Source organism: Diplotaxodon limnothrissa, linkage group LG19, assembly GCF_057381915.1.
Source record: "Diplotaxodon limnothrissa isolate DT_005_m linkage group LG19, D_limnothrissa_male_GT1.1, whole genome shotgun sequence".
Classification (NCBI taxonomy): Eukaryota; Metazoa; Chordata; class Actinopteri; order Cichliformes; family Cichlidae; genus Diplotaxodon; species Diplotaxodon limnothrissa.
In genome coordinates, this window is record NC_140614.1 from 22,233,879 (window position 1) to 22,255,001 (window position 21,123).

Sequence of the window (21,123 nt, forward strand, 5' to 3'; positions counted from 1 at the left end):
GACAATGAGCATTTTATGTTTGCTGGTCTTGTTTACCACCTAAACGCCAGCTTCCTCTGCCTGTAAAGTGACTTAGTTGTCTTGGGGTGTAAGGTAAACTGATTAATTTTGTCATGTGACGACGCAGGGTGGGAGATCAGAACCACATACTCAGTGTTCAGCTGAAGGAGCCTATCTATGTATCAACATACAACATGATAGCCCACAGGAATTGGGGGCTCTACCTAACAAATGATGATGATCTCAGTAGATTAAAATTGTTCAGTCATCGCAGATTAAATATCATAGCTGTTTATTTTTCTCCTGGATTTTCTGCTCTAATTTATTGTCCACATGTATATACAGTGCCTTTTCCTTAAAGCAAATTGGAGTAGATTTGTTTATTTGGCTGCTGTACCAGGGTGTGTTAGGAAGTATTTCCAGTCACTTTACTCTGTTCTTTTGTTTCCTTTGTTTCTGTGCCGGCATCTTTTCTCTTTTTTTGCCTGGCTTTTAACTCTCTGTCACCTCTCCCATATAGTGTACTACAAGCCTGGGAGAAATTTACTGTGTCCTCCTGTAGTTCACAAACAGGTGAAATTAGCTTCATTTTTTCATACCTATGAGTCTTAGATGCATGCCCACTTTTGATCTACACCCACATTCAGTATGATTTCTGCTGGTTACTCTGTGCTGTTACATGTAGACACAGTTTGGGACTTCTAACATCATGGTAAAGATCCCTCAATCTTGGAGCCACTAGTTAATGATCCAAATCATCAACAGGGGGCGATAAAGCACAGCATTGGTCCACCGTTTACATTCAGGTGTTGTATGACAAGGTGTTTCCTTCCACCCGTCCTTGCTGGATGGAGTTAAGTAAGTCCTCCATCACTCACATCACTCAGTGACGTGGCAGCAGCATAGCAATCATTCTGAGAGGAAGACTGAAACTGACTGAGACTTTTCAGATACCCCAAGGTCACTGACTGTAATGGCATCTTTGGGCTACATCCTTATTGCGTGTTTTGCCCATTGCTCTTTGCCACAGATGCACAAATCTCAGATTTTATTTATTTCAGCACATCTCATCAGATCAGGTATGATCAGAATATCTAAACAGAAATGGCCTCTCATCAGGTAGGCCTATGCTATTTTCAGCCTGAAAGAAAACGTTTCTCGACAAGTATCCTGAAAGCAGTGTTACTTTCAATGTATCTGTCATAGCTTCCAGGTCAATGGATTTTACTTTGAGAAAATTTTGACATCAGAGATGTGGGCTCGATAGTATTACCTCACCCTGCATATCAAAATTTAACACAGACTGCATACTTCTTTAAAAAAAAACTCCACCAGGTACTGTGGGGAAAAAAACAGTAAGGAAAGACTAAGACTTAAATGTATCAGCAGGACAAAAAGCTGCTGAAAAGCCAAAGTTGTTGGTATCAGATTATTCTTTTTTTGGGTAATAGCAATGTATCTTGTTAATGCAGTTTCAATATTTCTTTCAGCTGCTTCAAAGAGAAAACCTTCCACTGAAGATAATCATTTATGACTTTCACTTGGGTCCAACAGAGCTATTGAGTTATAGTCATTCAGTGTAGCTTTGTTATATTTTAAAAGAGACTACTTTGTTTCAGATCAATATTTATACTTTGTTCCATTCAAGACAGCAAAGGGGTTTGCTGCATGCACTTGGTGGTGTTAGACTATTAAAAATGTCTTTACCATTACACCATCTGCAGCTGACACCACTGACTTTTTGTAGGCTTTTGTTTTATTGTAGATTACCTTGCTTTTACTGGGTTAATCTTATATCCAAAATGTAGTAATGGATGCACAGGCAGTGTGTTTAGTGGTGAGTAAATGAAAGAAATGAAAGAAAAGAAGGAAAAACACAAACGTATATCTTCAGATAGTATCTCCAACCTTATGAGACACAGTCTGTGTGCATCACATTAGTGTAAAAGTGGTGGGATAAAAACACATTAGATAAACACATAGATCATTGGGGTAAGTGGTTTAAGCCAGTCAGCCATATAAGAAGTGTTACACTTCATCTCTCCCACCATTTAACTACTCTGTGTCATTCATATCGCTCTCTGTCTCTCCCCTCAACTCTCCAGCTCAACTGCCTAATAGAAATGGATGAATGCATAGATAGAAAGATGGATGGATATAGATAGATTGCTCTTAGTAACTAAATCAAAGATGGAAAAAAGTGAGGGAGTATCCATGCATGAACGGGGGAAACCACATGGGAAAAAAGAGTCAAAAAATAAGAAATGTCCTGAACATGGGAAGAGAAAATCCCACTATGATTCCCTGAGCAGTTCGTAAGATACTGGTTGAGTCAGGCGGCAAGGGGATGGGAATATTATGCTAATGGATTAAGGACTGCAACAGTGACACTGACACAGAGGGATGATGGGATTCTATCCCTCCTAGGGAGAGAAAGAGGGGAGGGGGCAGTGCATGCAGCATGTTTGTGTGTGTGCCTGTGGACAGGGCATCTGAACACAGAAGACAGGAAGCACAAGAGAGTAACTCCTCTCTAACCCCTCATGCTGTCAGAGCTGTCAGTCAGTCAGCTGGAAGAGATGAAGACCAATGACATGCTCTTTGTCTCTGAAAACCCGGACTAGTCGTCCAGTTCAGAGGTGGAGTTGCATTGGAAGAGAATGAGTCATGAGTGGGGAGGTGAAGAGAAGCAATGATAAAGTGATTGGAAGAAGAAGGTTACCGTTTTAGGCCAGCCCACTGTGATGGAGTGGCAGCCATATTGGATGAGTCATCCCCAGCCTAAGGGAATGATGGGTACTTTTTCAAATAGATATCAAGTCACATTCTGTGATTAACAGGAGCCAGAAGCGGAGGAGAAGACGATCATTCCAACAGTGACGTGACTTGCACTGATGAGATTTCAATCAAAGTGCTTCACAGTTGATGTGTTGAGGAAAAAATGAGTATGCATCATTTAAATGTTAAACACAAAGCATCTGCTCGTCAAAAGCGTTATCAAGAACATAAAGTATCAACTTGACTTTTTATGATGTTGGGTCATTTATTAACTATATTTTAATTACTGCAGTTATGTTTTTCTGCATAGTGACAGTCTCTGTTGTTCCATTATGCATCTCTTGGTCATTTGACAGAACTATGCAAAGACGTTTATATTTTGATATTAAGTTGAGAAACAAGGGCAGCAATTTATTTACACATTTGCAAAGATACATAAAAAATAAACCATATAAGTCTTAAAAAAGGGGTTTTATACAATTCCAGTGAACTTGAAAGTCAATATTGTTACGGATACCTTTGTTCTTCAACACCTCCTGAACTCTCTTTGGCAAGCCTTCTTTGAATATACATAAGCAGTCTTTAAAAAGGCTTTTTGGGAGGACATTTCAAAGCTTTTTTTAAATTGTCTTTTATGTGTAAACACAACACCCCTTGAGTTATGTGTTTTTTATGCTTGAATAAGTCAAAGGTCATTGTTAAATGGCTTAAAAAACAAAATCCCAGCCCAGACCTCCTTCTCCCCAACCATCTCCTCCAGCCTTTCTGGGGGAACATCGACAAGGCGTTCCCAGGCCAGCTGAGCTATATAATCTCTCCTGCGTGAATCCAAAATATATATTATATATAAATATATGTATGTAGTGGACTGAAAGTTACTGAAAAAGTAGCCAATAACCAAAGAAAATCTTCGCTCAACACCACTTAAAAATTAAAAATGATAGGAAAGCTAGATATACAGAAATAAGAGCTGGGTCAAGAATTTTGCACAGTACTGTATTTCTCAAAGCAATTTTTAAATTACATAAATTATGGTGAAGTTTGGTTAAGTAAAACTAAAGGATGTATTTTAGGCACATAGGCACACTTTTGCTGACATTTCCTTATGCAATTATAAGACATTAAAAGGAAAGATCCTTTCTTTCAAATAGACTTTAGTGCAGAGCTCCCAAATTTAAATTGCTGCTTAGTTGTACTTTTGAAAATTGTTATACATCCCTGGATTTATGCCTGGCGTGAACATGCATCTCTTGTTGGGATATTGCACAGACACGATTAAGATGGATTACACTTACATTTTCTATTCTCCTCCACTGTGTACATCCATCATTCACATCACTTCCTGTAATAATGTTGCTGAGTTATTAGATCATTTGATTGACATACTCCTGCAATTTCCATTTTGTTTTTTTGATTTTTTTTATATGAACGTTTGCACAACACCTTCACTTCTTTGGTATTGTGCTTTTTTAAATGTCTTTTTTGTGAAATTGCTTTGGTGGCTCATAATTTTTCTCATTAAAATGGGTTTCCACTAATTAACTTTATTTGAACACCAGTTAATGTTAGCCTTTGGCTGTCAGGAAGTGGATCTCACTGTGACAAAAGTCTTCAGTAAAACCACTAGTGAAGTAAGTGGCTGAGTGCTACTTTATGGTCTCACACACATATCTCTTTGATTTGACTGCACTGTAGATGGCAGAGCAGTTGGAGCATGTTGCTGCAGTTGGAGCAGAGTTGGCCATGTGTTTGCAGTGTAGCAGCCATCACTCACCACTAACTGTGTTAGCCATTAGTATCAATTAATCTCAGCAAATGCTGTTGGCCATTACACTCAATACATCACCACTGGCTCTGCTAACTACATACCACACAGAACATAACAGAGTGGTAGAACCCCGTCGCTCTCTGGGAGAAGATGAGAGATACATGTGTCGTTCCCCATATGGCTGAAGAGAGGGAAGAAAGTTACAGCTAGAGAACAAGCAAGGATAAAGAGGGAGGGAGAGACAAATGGAAACAAAGGTGATATATAATTCATCCTGACCCTCTGGGACCGAGGAGCGCAGATTCTGTCAACACAGTAAATGCACTCACAGGATTTGTCATAATATTTCATTAATGCTGGGAAGAGATTTACGTAGCTACCAGGGGTTAGGAGGGTGGATTAAGAAAGGGGTGTTTTCCAAAATACATGTTCTGAAACTCTTGTATACAAACATATTTTGAAGCTACCTGTCAGCTGGCACATGAACTTGTTTCTAAACCTGAGCTCCGTCTTTCCCATCTCGTCCTATTCCTTTCATACAGCTCCTCTCTCCGGCATTTTCAAACTGCTTAAATTAGCCTCCTCATCATTCTGCTCTTTATAATCCTCCTCTTCCCCTCCCCTCTCCCCTGTTGTCACCAGGAATAGAATAATCTATTGCTCTTTACACGGTGGGCTGTGCATTATCTAATATAGGAGATGGGAATGTGTTGGGAAGTGAGACAGAAAGAGAGAGAGATGGAGAGATATAGGGAGAAGGAGCCATGTTGTGACTCGTAAATCATTTTGATGAGAGGCTCTGCAGTAGTGGACTGAGTTGAAGTTGGGCCATATGTGAACCACAGGATTACGTTAGACCAGTTAAAGGGATAGTTCGACTCTGTGTGTTAAATGAGGTCCAGAAGTCAGGACATGTCTGACTTAGTCCGAGCAACAATTTGTGACTGCAGGCAGGTTTTAAGCATGGCATATATATCTGTACTGTGTGCAGATAAACAGAAGCATGATGGTAACACTCCTGGCAAAATTATTGTGATGACAGACTGTTGGAATAGTGCCATAAAAAGTCCTATCTGTCACTGGTTAAGAAATTGTTCCAGCATATACAGTAAGTTTCCCCAGAACCTTAAATCATCTAAATGAGCTAAAGCACTTACATTTTCCTACTTTAAAGGAAGCTGCAGGCAGAGCCATGCTAGCTAGCTGCTTTCATTCTTTAAGTTGAGCTAGCTTACGCACCAGCTCAGTGAATGTATGGGTGACTGAATTCACAAATCAAGTAAGCCCAGATTTATATCTTCTAAAATGGAAAATTTTAACACATTAATCAAAAATAATCGTACAGTGAATTCCGGCTATCATTTGCGTGTCATTAACTAATTTCTTTGGTGTTATATCCCTAAACATTACTTTTCTCACTGCTCTCATAACCCTTTTCCCAGAACAGCAGTTGGCTGTTTTCCACCATATACTACATGCCCTGCACCAAATGACAGTTAGCACACTGACCATTTAACTTTATGGACCATTTAGTAGCTAAAGATTTTTTCCTGTGCTTTGAGGCACCAAAACTAATCTAAAAGGAGAGCTTCATTCGATCGGTTTAAACACAAAACTCCAAACGCCTGCTAATGTCACATTTTCCATTTTAGAAGTATAGCAATATGATTATTAAAAAACAAAATTGGAAGAAAAAATAGTGTAAAAAATCTAGATTGAGGTTTGGATAAGTAATTAAAGTTCTTTGTTTTCATGAGGAGACCTCTACACCTTAACACCTCTACCTTTATTTTAAATATCGCAGCGACAGAAAGGTATACCGGAAAAGATCATTGGAGTAGTTAAGAAATTGTGCAATCATAAGCAGTTTGTCCATTATAGTAAGATAACCAGATGCTGACAGTGAGACAAGCAATGTGTTCATGGGAAATCTGCATCAACAACGGTGGAATATTATATTGGTATATATTTCTAGGAGTTTCTGAATGTTTCAATCCTGAAAAAAAATGGTATTGACATTGCCCATAAAATTCAGTATCAGACACACTTTATATAAAGCAGCTGTGTCCTTCACACAGCTGCTTTATATTTTTGGTATCCTTCAAACAGGCAGGAATTGACACTTTTTAGTATGAGTGCTGACGCATTGTCAAGAGTACTGATCCACTTCAGTGTGGCCTCATAGGTGAATTTCATTATTTATTTTTCAGATAAGATTAACTATAATGGACGGAGGTCAATGACCCAAGAAGATCATTACTTATCCACTGACTCAGGCACCGGCCTATACTTTGCTATTCCTCAATTACCAGCTGACAGACAGGAGTGTGGAAAAGGGGTCATGCTAAAGCCCAAGCACCCTCACCCTCTACCCCCCATGTAAAGTCGGCTAAATCTCCTTCCTTTCACCCCTCTACCCCTATCTGGGACTCTCTGGGGAATGTGGATAAGATTGAGTGCTCCATTGTTTCAGCTAATGCGGTTTAGCTGCCTGTCAAAGAGGCAGTTGGGATCTGCGCCAGCCTTAACCACCAGCTTGTCTCCAACAATTTCCCTATATGTCTGTGTGCACATGTGTACATGTAGCGCTTTAATTTGTAGCGTGCACAAACATAGGACATGAGTCCTATGCATATTGTATGTGCAGATTTTGCAAGTATTTATTTCATTAGTCACGTCTTATGTTCCTCTGCCTATTTTATCCTACCTCAATCCTTAAAAACTTGAATTTATTTGTCCCCCCCCCCCCCCCCCCCCCCAGCCCCCCGTTCATAAAACCCTACAAATGCATTTAAATGTATTTACCCCCTATCTGCCTTTGCTCCCTGACTGCCAACCCTGCTTTCTCCCTCTTAAATAAACCAATTTAATCATGGAGGCTTCTTTGCCCTCATGCATTTCTGTGTGTGTATGTCTTTGCTTGTTTGTGTTTAGAAGTGACTGTGTGTGTGTGTGTGTGTGTGTGTGTGTGTGTGTGTGTGTGTGTGTGTGTGTGTGTGTGTGTGTGTGTGTGTGTGTGTGTGCGTGTGTGTGTGTCTGATAGAGAGCCGGAGAAATCCCCACAGGCTCGTGTGGGTGCTTGCGAGCATGCACGTGCAGCCTTCCCCCTGTCAGTGCTGGGTTCAGTGATGCCCAGCATACTCATCCCAAATCGGTGTGACCTTGCCAGTCAGCTAGTCAGTCAGCCATGGCAGGGCATCTAGTACACCTGCCCTCTTATGCTGTTGGGGTGTGTGTGTGCATAGAGTTTGTGCACGTGTAGCTCATTTCCTCTTCCTTCCTGTCTTATTTGTGTGGCTTCAACTGTAGCAGACAAACAAGGCCCCATTTTGTCCCCTAAGATCAGATGATTAGCATCTGATTGGGTCTTTTAATCCTAATGACTTTTTCCACCACACGCTTTAAGATCACACCAGCTTTGTCACCAAGTTCCAGCCAATAATAATCACTTCCTTTGGGCCTCTCCCGAAGTGACTGCAGTCATTGCATAATGTCAGATCTTGAATGTTTTTGAATTTGAAAAGTTGCCGCTTGAGATTGCAAGGCAAGCTAGGATACCCAGGCAGCGAAAAATAGAAAATAAACACTCTCCTTTTCCCTTAACAATTACTATCAAAATGTCCTGAAGCATATATCAGATGCATATTCCCTTTTTGCGTTATTTGAAACAGTTAAGCAGCTGACATGTTACAACTCTAAGTGTTCTTGAAACTGCCTAGATATGAATGTTTTTAACTGGCTAAATAAATGTGAAGCAGAGTGTTACTGCATAAAGAGCCTAAGTGCTGAGCAAACCCTCCTTGGATAAATACAGATTAGAAACACACATATATACAGAGTTGGCAGCCAGGTCCTATGTGAAATAGACTAGACTCAAGGCAAATACCACACAATACAGCGTGGAGCTCCGATAATATAATTTTAAAATGAGCCTGAGTAAACCTGCCAAAGGACATTTTTATCTCACACCTCATCAATCAATTTTTGTGCAAAAAAACAACACCTGCAAGATTTTTTGCTTTGATTCTGTTCAGTTCCGTAAACCTCCCGTCTCCTGTGTATGGGGGATTGAGCTTAATTCATTTCTCAGAAGAAGAAATCTGGCTGTGGGCCCTCCGTGTGGAAAACCAGAGCAGTGTCTCCATCAACCTAATATCAAAATGGCCCGCATCCCTCCCTCTGCCCCTGATCTGTTCTAGCTGGCACGCCTCAGGGCCGTTTGTCACACAAACAGCATCTCATATGAGACTGAGGCTGACATTGGTCCACCAGGAAAGACGGATGACACATTTCGCTACACCTTTATACAATTGCAGAGGCTTGTCTGTCAAACTGCTGCAGAGAGGAGGAATGAGTGAAAACCCAGTGGTCAAGGCAGAATTTAAAATGAGCATCGGTTCTGATTCTTCACTGTCCTCTTTGCTCTGTTCTTTACGTTTTTCTCTCTTAAATGGACCGCCCATCACAAACACTCAGAAATCAAAAATCATTACATGTAGAAAGTGGATGTATTTTTAGATAAGCCATCAAAGTTTGTAACTAATAATTTTATTATCCTGGGTAAAGTACTCCTTAAATTGTATTTAACAAAATAGCACATTAATTAGCAGTTGTCAACAACAACAAACCACCTATTATCCGATAGAAAAGTTATCTGATGTTGAGATGATAATCCTCACTGAATTATAGCCTATAAACAGCAGTTTTTCTTTTAGGAACAGGTGAAGTCTAATCATGAAATGCTTGAAATCAACATTTCTCTCTCTTGTGTGCAGCTGACATAATAGTTTTTGTTTTTAGTTTAAATTAATTTTGCTCCTTTCTTCTCCTTGCCTCCTGCAGGTTGAGATAACTATTGGAAGTGATTTAGTATCAGAAGTGCTGGTGAGGAGGAGGGAAGGGAGCAGAGGTGGAGTTGTCTAAAGGGGAGTAATAGATGGACGGGCCAAGGATCACAATGGCACGCAGGAGGGCTGTGCAGCTGACACTGAATTCTCTGAATCAGGCTTTCTCAAGGACTTTAGTAATTCACAGTTTGAACTTGGCCTGGGGGATCATAAGGAGACAAACAGAGGAAAGGTAGATAGGAGTAACGGGCCTTCGCTCTTTGGGGCTTCACTCTGGCTGAATAAATTGAGAGAGCAATTATTTGAGAGATAGGAGATGGATTGGTCACTGATCCAGTGCAACTACAATGACCAATGTGTCTGTTTGTTTCTCAGAACAACAGAAAGCAGCTGGGGTGATCTGTTATAAAAGTGTGCAGAGAGGTGGCAAGTGCTGACAATTAATGAGACTTGGGAGACTGTCCAGCACCGGAGATTAATGCTGGATATTCAAGCTAGTAGGGGATAAATCAGGCCTCACGTTGCCAGTTTGAAGCTCATAAATTACTGAGTGGCAGAGGAATACACAATTTAGTTAAAAATCAGCTCAATTGTGGCTTGGCAGACCTGTTATAAAGGCATTTGTATAAGTGGCCACTGTGACAAAAGTGACCTATCATCTTGCTCATTCAATAGACTTCTCTGTTTTAACTGTGGTGCAGCAACTTTATTGATTGTAAAACAACAAAGCACTAATTGTCTCTTCAATTTGCAGTGCATTTAAGTCTCGAGAGGATCGTGTCCTTATCAGCGCTGAGCAGGCACCAGGAAATGGTGCTGAAGTCTCACACAATAGCTCTTTCCATTGAATGTATAGACTCTTATGCATTTACACATGCAGACTTATGCATATGCATATGTTTGTGTAAGTAGTGTAAGTACATACAATGGGTACACTCTAGAACTAACACAAAAATACACCTAAAAATGCACACCCCTACCTGTCAGTGGACTACAACAGAGGCTGTTTCATGTTTCCAGTCATGTATGTGTGTGTTTGAATACCTCAAAGGCTTGTGCTGTTGCCCGCCACTCGGCTTGCTCTGCAGCCCTAAGCTGCAAGAAGCAGAAGAAAGGGGATTTGCAAGTTCACTAGTGGCTGCTGAAATGAGTGTGATGCTTTGGCGAGTTCTGCTCGTGTGGGATTTAAGTGGCTGAGAAATTCGAGGACAGTTTTTACTCCTCTGATTCAATCCACTGGCTGATCTGTCTTTGGCAAATTTAATACACAAACGAAAAATTTAAACCTCAAGGGCCAAAAAAGCTCTTGACTACTTCCTTTTCAGTATGTTGTAATAAAAAGTGTGATTGTGAGTAAAATACTCTCCAGAGCTTTATAGGTGTAATATATAACATGTCTATATATGCCACACCATGCACAGACAGCCAGTCCCCCGGATCAAGTCACAAATGTTTAACACCGGGTGTGTAGGAGGAAGCTCTACGGCACTATTGAAATAGCAAAGTTAATCACTTAGAGCCACAGATATTCTGCATTACAATATTTCTATATCTATCCAAAGTGTCCCTTCCAGTCGTTTCCTTTTGCTTATCCTTAAGCCAAGACCAGCTTAGACTGATAAGAAGAGCTAGCTGAGGGTCATCAACTGCTTATCCTCTGTTGGCCTGTGTGCATGTGTGTGTGTGCGCGCATGTACATATGTGTCCATCCATGGGCACGCCTATCCTTGCCTTTCTTTATGATACCAAGATGTGGATGTGTGGTAATGTGCATACACATGCATCAATATTCATTATGTGCCATCGCCATGTGTTTTGTCAGCAGTGCTGATAGGCTGAGGTATTCAGAAGGCTGGGGATCTGCTTTATCTTAGCTCTCTGTTGCTGTATCAGACTTTTCTGACCACATTCAGGGGCTCATCCTATACTGTCCCTGCACCTGCACTAAAATATGGCCTTAAAGGCAAAAAAATATGATGTTTTGTCAGTAAACTGAAAAAAACATGGTATCAAATATCAAATAATTGGTGTCAGTTTACAGATTTTACATTTTGTATTATAATCCTAGTTTATGCTGCGCTCCGTAACTGTTTTTACTTACTCAGTATATTATTATGTCATAATTTAAATTTATTCTATTATGTATATTGTATTGCCTGTTAGTTGTATTCTTTCTTCTCACTTTGCAGAAACATGCAGAGCATGAAGACACCAAATTACATTTTGTTTAGTCTGGAGAACTTGGGGAAAATGTTTAGCATAAAAGTTAGAAAAGGGCAGTTCCACCATTAGCTGTCTTGATTCCACAGCAGCAAAATTATGTGAAAAGACTCTTAACTGCACCAGCCATGCGGTTTAAAAGAAAAGGATGTTCAACCTTACTGTGCATCAAATGCCCCAGGGGGTCTACAGTCTCATTATCCTTTTTGTTTTGTCACCTAATGATTTAATCATTAAGAAGTAACATATATTTTCTGACTGAGTTGATACTTAAATATATTTTGTGCCTCTATTACAATAATTAGTGTAAAGAAACAACACCAACCTCGAAATGCGGCTTTAAGTAGTGTAAATGTTTCCTTAAAGAAGTGAAGACACAGAGCTGTACTCTACTCTGTCCTGCTTTATTGTAAGCTGCTAAAATGTGCTCCAATCTATTTTAACCTGATCTATGTCATAAAACTAACCCCTTAACATCATTTTGTATCACACTTTTCTTGGTTTAAGAATCAGAATACTCTAATAATCCCTAAGGAAATTTAGTATGTTTTACTGTATTATGTATGTATTAAGTATATTTTAAACAACAACATGGTTCAAAGGATATCCATAAAGCTAAATAACGCCTAAATGATATTTTTTTAACACGTTTACTGACAGTAAATGATCTGTATCCCCTTTAGACTAGTTTACTCAAGGAGGTCAGTGGTGTGCTGTCACATAAAACCAAAAAAATAATTTTTATAGTTTGTTGTTTTATCAATCAAACAAATGAGATATAATTTGTTACTTAATGAGCTTTAATTGTTGCTGTTATTGGTAGGTGACTTTTACTCACTATGGCCAGCTAAGCTGTTTTGCTTTATCTTTATGCTAAGCTATAAACTAACTGGCTGGTCTTTCCGGAAATGTAAAGATCTTATCAAGAAAAGTCGAAGAGAGGAGAGGAGAGGAGAGGAGAGGAGAGGAGAGAATCTTTCATAATCTAATGGGGAACAGGGACTGCAGAGAAATGAGGCAGCATTGGCTGTAAGCACATTATATGGCTTTTAGATGATTTTAGATGATGAGTTTGCTTTTATGGTATTTCAGGACAATCAGCTCCTGTATAAAAGTTATTTACTATGCCCTTGTAAATCGTGTTCCTTGTTCTTTTCAAATTATTTACTACACAGTTTCATCTAAGACCCAAGTGACATTATTCTCGGAGGATTAGGGGAACTGAACAAACTTACCTTCTTGGCTTAGCTAAGCTGTCACTGGTAAAACCGGACAAGTTGCATTAACAACGCAAGTGAATGCAGCAACAAGAATCATTGTCTGTAACACTGTAATTTTAGAAACACTTGCCGGTGGTAAATAAACTACGTCTAAAAGGGTCTGCAACAGTTTCTAAACAGCAGGAGGTAATTGCATCGCTTCATTGGTAAGTGAGAGACCGTCTACTTTATCTGCTTTACATTCTTACAGTTGGAGAAATTCCTTTGATGTCGAAATTTCCATCGCAGGATTATTGATTCTCTTTAAGTCAAGCTGTGAATTGGGTCCAACACAGAAGAAGACGCATGAATGAAATACAAAGCGTTTCTGAATTCATATAAATTCATACAACACAATCTCCTCTTCAGTAATATCATACACCCCGGCGCAATTATCTTAATGCTTTTCAATTCTGTTTAGATGACAAACAATTTTTTTCATTGTCAAGACGGATCCCCATATTAGATTTACCAGGATTGAATCACGTTTCTCATTAGTTGCTACTTTTGTATCTTTTTTCTTTTTTTTTGAGTGAGTGAGTTGACATGAGTGGATCAATAACCAGCTCTGTTTGCTATGTGATGCAAAAACACCCAGCAGGCCATCATTCTGTCTCTGTGTGATAGTAAAGATGCATTATAAACATATTCCAGCTGGCTTGATGCCTGGAAATTGATTATGATTTTATTGATAATCACTGTAGTATGTCATAGTGAGGATAGTGATATGAGGAATATTAGGCCACTGATAACACAATCTTCCTGCTCTTTTCAAAACGTTGACCTTGACTTATAAATAGGTGGTAGAACATATGATCGTTATTCAGTGCTTGTCATTTTAGCGCTTAATTATAAATGGTTAGAATTAATGCAACTCTTGTATGATGAATGCTTATCATTGTTCCGGGTGGCGCCATGTGCCGTCGGCGACAGCAGTTTACGCTCTCATTTCTCCTCTCAGCCCTTGGTGAATTCATACCCTGTGACCCTGTGTGCCCCAAACATTTTGTGCTTCTGTAGACTGACTGTTAATCGATGGGGTAAATTGTCTCATACATAAGAAATAATGCAGGAGTGCACGGAGGTGATGAATCGGTAATGTAGGCTTGTCCCTGGGTATCTTTTTTTTTTTTTTAATCTTTTTTCCCCCTGGTTGTTCCAATTCATACATTCTGTATTCAGAGCACTTCAAAGGCTTCAGTGGGAGTGGGGGGAATTCTCAGTGGAAATATACTCACCGGCCACTTTGTTAGGTACACCTGTTCAAACAGACAGTTGAATGGGTGATTTAAGGGGTTTTGAACATGGTGTGGATGTTGGTGCCAGGTGGGCTGGTCTAAGTGTTTCAGAAACTCCTGATCTGCTGGGATTTTTCTGCACTGCCATCTTTGAGGTTTATAGTGAATAGTCGAAAAAAGGGAAAATATCCAGTGAACAGCAGCTCTCTGGGTAAAAAATGCCTTGTTAATGCCACTCCTGTGGGTGCCAATCCTGTCAACTAAGAATGAGAAACTGAGGGTACAGTTTTCACAGGCTAACCCAAAAATAGACAACAGAAAAATGTGAAAACATTGCCTGATCTGATGAGTCTCAATTTCTGCTGTGACATTTGGATAGGGTCAGAATTTGGTGTAAACAACAAGATGGATGCATCCTGCTTTATATCAGCAGTTCAGTATGATGGAGATGATAGTAGGTGGTAGTGTGGCCTCTTAGAACTAAAAGCACATAACCTACCTGAGCATTGCTTCTGACCAGGTGCACCCCCTTATGATTACATTGCACAAATCTTCTAAAGACAGCTGCCATCAGGATAGCACGTCATGTCACAGATCTCAAACCATATCAGACTGGTTTCTTGAGTAAGCTGACTGTACTCAAATTATTTAGCCCCTCGACAAAAAGTGTCTAAAGGGAAAAGAAATGCATGCAAAAATCAAGACATATGGAGAAAAGAAAGAAATTACGAGTTTTTGAAAGAAACAGAATCAGCTTACTTAAAACTCTGAATCAGTAACAAATGAAATATAAGGAGGAGGATGGAGACTTGTAAGGTTGACGATACTATTTGTCCTGTTTGAGTTTCTTTTTCAAATAATCTGCTTTCAGATGTGCCTTTTGTTCCAAATGTTTGAAAGGCGAGCTGTAAATTTGAGATAAACAGTTTAATGGGGTGGCATGGGACTGGCATCTACGGGTGTTGGTGTGGTCCGGGTTTCTCGTTGCTTTAACATTTGATTGAAAACGTGTATTCTTCAGCTGTAGCAAAGAGATGGTGCTCTTTGTCTTCCTGCTAGGTGTATGGGTGTATGTCTGTGTTTTTAAACGCGGGGCCTTATTTAGAATCGTCCCAGGTGATTTCCAAAGCACTTTGGGTTGAATAAAAGCACTGGTCTTTAAATGAACTCTGACAGTTTATACCCACACCTCAGTGAGTTATCAGTCACCATCAGCTGCCCCACTGCACTGGCGGGTGCAGAGGTCTTATTGGAACTGTGTCTGTGTGGTTATTGACATCAGCAGAAGGACAGAAACACCCCGAGGTTAACAGAGGATGTAGACCTTCTCTGACGTATTTTCATTTCAAACCATACCTCAAAGGAGTTACTTACAAACCCTCGTACTCATTTACAAAGCCAGACATATACACATATGCACACATCCACTGTAAGCGCATATGCACAGCCTCACTGAAATCTGAGGATTAAAAGCTTCTGTTTGGTCACAAATTAAACATGTGTGCCTTTCTGTTTATGTGTGTATTAACCAGTGTGTATAATGTAGTGTATGATGAGAGGGAGAGGGGCAGAGAGAGGGGGGGAGATTTTTTGGCAGGGTGCTGAGCAGAGAGAAGGTTCAAAGCTGTGGATTTTTTTTTCCATCTCCCTGCTTCAGCATGTGCACCACCAATGACCTCAAAGAGGTCTGTGTTTGATAGACATACACACAGAGCATCCTCAGATCACACACATACAGACAGTAGCAAATACTGAGATATAATATAAAAAGGGAAGAGGAAAGAGAGAGACAGTAGTAGCGATAGGATGTAGCCCATGCCATTGAGCTGCTCAAACCTGTTTTTTGTTGGCCTCCATTTCATCATTAGAGATAAACCCTGACATCCCTGGTTGTGCTGCCTGTTGGTCATAAAGAGAAAGAGTGTGACGGAAAGGGACAGAAAACCAGGAAACAATCACGGACTCTATCAGCAATGAGAGAGGTTACGGTGATCAGAAGTTTGTTATGGCTCAAAGAGAGAAACTATAAAGGAGTGAGGTTCAGAAAACCAAAAAAGAAGACAGAGTGAAGAAGGAGGATGGGTTTGTTTTTTTTTGAAGAAACCAAAACATGAAGGAAGAATAAGAAAAATGCTGGGACTGAAAATGGATGAATGAATGAAAGGAAAGTGACAAGGTAAATGAATGAAAAGCAGAAGGAAGGAGAATTTTTTTTAAGAACGTGAAGATGAAGGAAGATAAATGAATAGGAAGACAAAGAGGAAGAGTCGGGCTGTGCACAGATGTAGATGGCGAAAGCAGGGATCTGTCAAACGGCAGGCTCACTGAAAAACAGTTCTTTGACCTTCACGGGACAAGCTGCCACCACTGACAACAATTTATGCAAGCTCTCACTTTGTGTTATTGGGTTAGAACAGCACGAGTGCATATACGTGTGCTCAGCCATGCATACGCGTGTGCTTTGTAGTGTGCGTGGCCATATGTGTTTGTGATGAAGCATGAATGAACGTAGGAACATACTCGAGAATGTGCGTATGCACTGTGTGTGGGCGAGTAACAGCCACAGCATGAATGAGGTAAAGAGTAAGGGTTTTCCCCTCATCACACATATTCCGATTTCTCTCTCTCTCCCCCTCGCACTCTGTCTCACTCTCTCAGCGGGAATTCCATTAGAGCTTGCACCGTGTTATCTTATCTTGGAAAAATAGCCAAACCGCCCGTGGTTCAGAGCAATTATAGTACACCATATCTCAGGGGGGGTTTACAAATTAAACATAACTTGGGTCGTCCACGTTTATCTTTAAGCAACAGCATGCAAACAAATGTTTATGTTGCAACATATTGTATTATGCATAAAAACTGGCATGGCTTTCAAACGGCTCACGCACTTTTGTAGGAAATAACTTAAAGAAGGGATTTGAACAAAGAAAAGGTCATCGTATTATATTAGAATGAATAATCCACAATCTCAAACAATGGAAATTATTGAGCGAACACTAGAGAGGTGAATGGGAGAGTCATTGGTGGCTTCCGGGGGAAAAAAAATACTTTTTTGCTTCAAATCTCCTGAAGGAGTTGGTAAATAATGATTGAATTTCTGTCTGAAAGGCAATTAACTCAATTAATTATGATGTGACTCCCCTGGCACTCTTCAATACTGTAGATACAAGCTTGGTCCATGTGAGGCAGAACTGCTCAGTGGTCAACGCTATGATTTTTACCACTTCCACTGAAACACCACTGGTGCACTCTACAGTCAAAACATTAATGCCGATGGATTAACGAGAAAACTATTTCCCCTTTTTCAACAAGTGATCCGTTTGCTGTGAAAGCTTATCAATAAAATGGAAGCTCTCAAGCGAAATAATGTCTCACAACAAATTTCCAAGTGATATGGGTACTGAGCATGCACAATTAGTCATGCAATGTGAATAGTTATTTCATAGAGATTCGATTTTGCTACGTATTCCTTTTTTTTTTTTTTTTTTTTTTTTTTTTATTCCATCACGCTTTATTAGCTGCTTCGGTGAAAAACAAATCAACAATGAAAAAAAACAACAACATACTGGAAAACAGTTATTCATCACTTGATTCCTTCAATACAACACTTGGACACATATATGCAGACCTTTCGTGGCTGTTTTGATCTCGCTCTCTTTCAACCGATCAAATCTCGCTGTGGTAGCAGCTTTAAACTCGGTCTGACCCAGGTTGATAGAGGGGCCCCAGTCTGGATCACATTCCAGCATTTTATAGGCTGTTTTTTTCTATAAAACACATCAAAAAATTGGCAAACATTGGCCCGCAAAGCCACAGTGAACAAAGCAGCATAGCGCAACGAATTAAATTCAAATCAATATAGACTTATTTGTAACCTACGTCAACAATTATGTTACGATAAATTACGTAACAACTACAACAGAAGACTTGCCTTTGTGGAAATGCTTGGAGCAGACTAACATGTGAGCTGCAGTGTTCTGAAACGATATATTTGGTCTTCAAATTGCAGCAATCCAGGCCATCCGTCGGCTCTTTGTTACTTCGGAAACGTGGCTTAAACAATTTCTCTTCGACGACGTAATCCGATAACAACCGATCTCTTTACCCGTCGGCTTCCCGTGGCTGTCATGCGACCGGCTATTGCAGTTAATAATACAACAGCTTCTTGCCATTTTTTTGTTTCTTTTTATCGCTATGTGACTGTTTTCATGTGAAAGCCTGCGTGCGCTAGTACCGCTTGCCACTCGTTCCCAGAATCCTTTGCGGTTTTGCCCCTGAATGACGTCACATTTCCAATCTCTATTCATTTGAAGACAACAGTGAGGTTTGGCACCCACCCTCTTTTTTTTTTTTTTTTTTTTTTTTTTTTTTTGGCCTGTCCCGTTTGGCTCTTTTGCCATCAGAATTGTTGTCTAAAGGCAAAGAAAGATGCCCAACGGATTTACTTTACCAAACTGACCATCCCAGCCTTGCCGTAATGGTCCATTTGATTCACCTTTTATTGTTTATTTTATTTTCACTTACTGAATACGGGACAGACTTGACTGGGGGAAAGAAGGGGAGAAAGAAAGAGGGAAAGAGAAACAGCTGAGAAGAGGGACGGGGGAGAAGGGCAAAAGACAAAAACCAACAGAACGGGCAGAGAAAAAAAAATGCATATATCAATCACCTGGATCACCTGCTGAGAAAGAAAAAAGAAAGCAAGCAGAAGAGAACAAGAGTAATAGAATAAACAACATCACAATGATATATGGGAATATGACAGTAAATACTAAATGTTAAACATTATTGTGCAGCACATAAGATCAACAGAACACAGTGTGCTTTGAGGTAGGAGCCAAAAAGGGTGCAGTTTGTGGGTGTGATCACCCGTGTGTACACCTGTGAGCATGGACGCGCTTGTTTTTTGTTTTTTTAAAAGGTTCCTTCATGTAATAATCTGCTAGAGGGTGTGGGGGGGCCACAGCCCCGTCCTCCAGGGCTTGAAGCAGGTGTGGAGGAGATCAAAACTCCAGACATCCAGAGGCCCCCAGAACACAAGAGACCAAGGAAGACCAACAGAGGGGCAGCTGCGCCACTGTCCCGGAAAGAGCTGAGGAGAGTCCCAGATGAGGGCTCACTCAGCAGCCGCGGAGCAGAAGCCAGGGGGAGTTGCAGTGACGCGCCCGTGAGCTCCGCCGGCAGCCAGCTGCGCCTGAGTGACCGAGCCCCAGGCCGAGAGGCCGGGGGCACCCCACCTCCGAAGTGGCCCGAGCGAGCCCCAGGCTCCAGGCCCCGATAAGCGGCCGCCAAGGAGTGAGCCGGTGTGTACCTGGACGCCCATCCCCGGACACAAAGAACCACCAACGCACCGATGTCTGAGGGGGTCCGCCACTGGCAGGGGAAGTGGTGGTAGGGGGAGATAGGCCTCCAAACCTTGGAGGGCCTGAGATATCCCCAGAGAGGTGGCGCCTGACACCCAACCTGACATATAGACACAGACATACAGGCACACACAGATACAAACATCCATTCCCACCCTCATGCTCTCATATGCACTTACTCCACACTCAACCAACGTGGAGACAGACATAAAGAGACGTTGTACACACGATCACACTCCCCAAGCGTACTCTACAAACCGGGTCTAGGTGCCCCTGCCCCTGGAGGGGGGAACTGCACCCAGACCCAGGTGGTGTTTCCCTTTTCCCTGCGGTGGGGGGAGGCAGACCGCCCCGACTCCGCAGCAGCAGGAAGGCTCCACACTCCAGACTGCAGTCGGACGGCCAACTCCTCCTCCTAGTCCTAGCCCCCCTGCTCCAGCAGGTCGCAGAGAACGGGGGTGAGAGAAGACTCCAAACCTCCCTCCACCCGCTCATTGTAATGTTGATGCATGTGTGTTCTAAGGTGCATTTAAAACCCAGGAGGGCATGGAGCTACCTGCCAGAGAGCAGCAGGTAAGCGCATAGGCCCTCCTGCTAGCCCTCAATGTCTACGTGTATTTAAAATTGAGAGGTGGGCAACGATGCCAGGGGTGGGGTGTACACCCTGATGGTACTTTGGACTCCGTGTATCGTGCCCACCCCCAAGATCCTATATGTATGTGTAATGAGAGTGTGAGTAATGTGAATGTCTAAGTTGTGGGATAAAATTGAGGCAGAGGCAGCCAGAAGGGGACAGAGGGGGGGGGGGGGGGGGGGTAGCCTCCTCTGCACCCTGGTGACATACCCCTACTCCAAGGCCCTACATGTGTGGGTGGTTGTGGTGGAGCTACGTATTCCTATTTCATGTTCTTAACTTACAGTGGTGGTGAGAGATGAGTTTATTCTTGCTTATTCAGCATATTTACTGAATGTTTTCAATTAGTTTTGAGGTTTATGGATAGTTACTTTACACGTCGAAATAATGCTACTGAATTAAATGCAGCCCATGGGGATGAATACAGATGAACTGTGGGAGGCACATTTTAGATGCTTTCCGCACCACTGCTGTACTTAGAGGGAATACAGTAACCAAAACAAATTGCTTCCTTGTAGCTATCCTGCAGTACTAATGCGGGATAGCTGCACGGAAGGCGGAATTTCTACAATAGCCACCGCAGCAGGTTCATTTTCAGTGGATTGAATAAATATCTGCTGCGCAGCTCAAAATGTCAGGGAACTTAAATAAATGTACACCAAGGGAGAAAAAAAGTCAGTCTGCACACTGCTTTTTTTTACTGTTTGTTCCATCTCTGGCGTCTTTTCGTATCTTGATCTGATGCTATCATCTGCACATGTGTGTATGGTTGTGATGGTAAGGCTTAGTATTTTAAAAAGTCGTATTTGGGTTGTTGGATTGTTTTTTTGTGTGCATTCTTTGCTTTAGACCACAGTTCTTCTTTCACTTATGTATACACACCCTAACATGTTGCTTATCCAAGAGGAAGTTGTCCTACAACAATCTTCAATTTCTTTATTTTTCTTTATATTTTGTTAGGAAAATGGGAAATTGGTGCACTGATTTATTGAACCATGTATAAATATACATGGGAA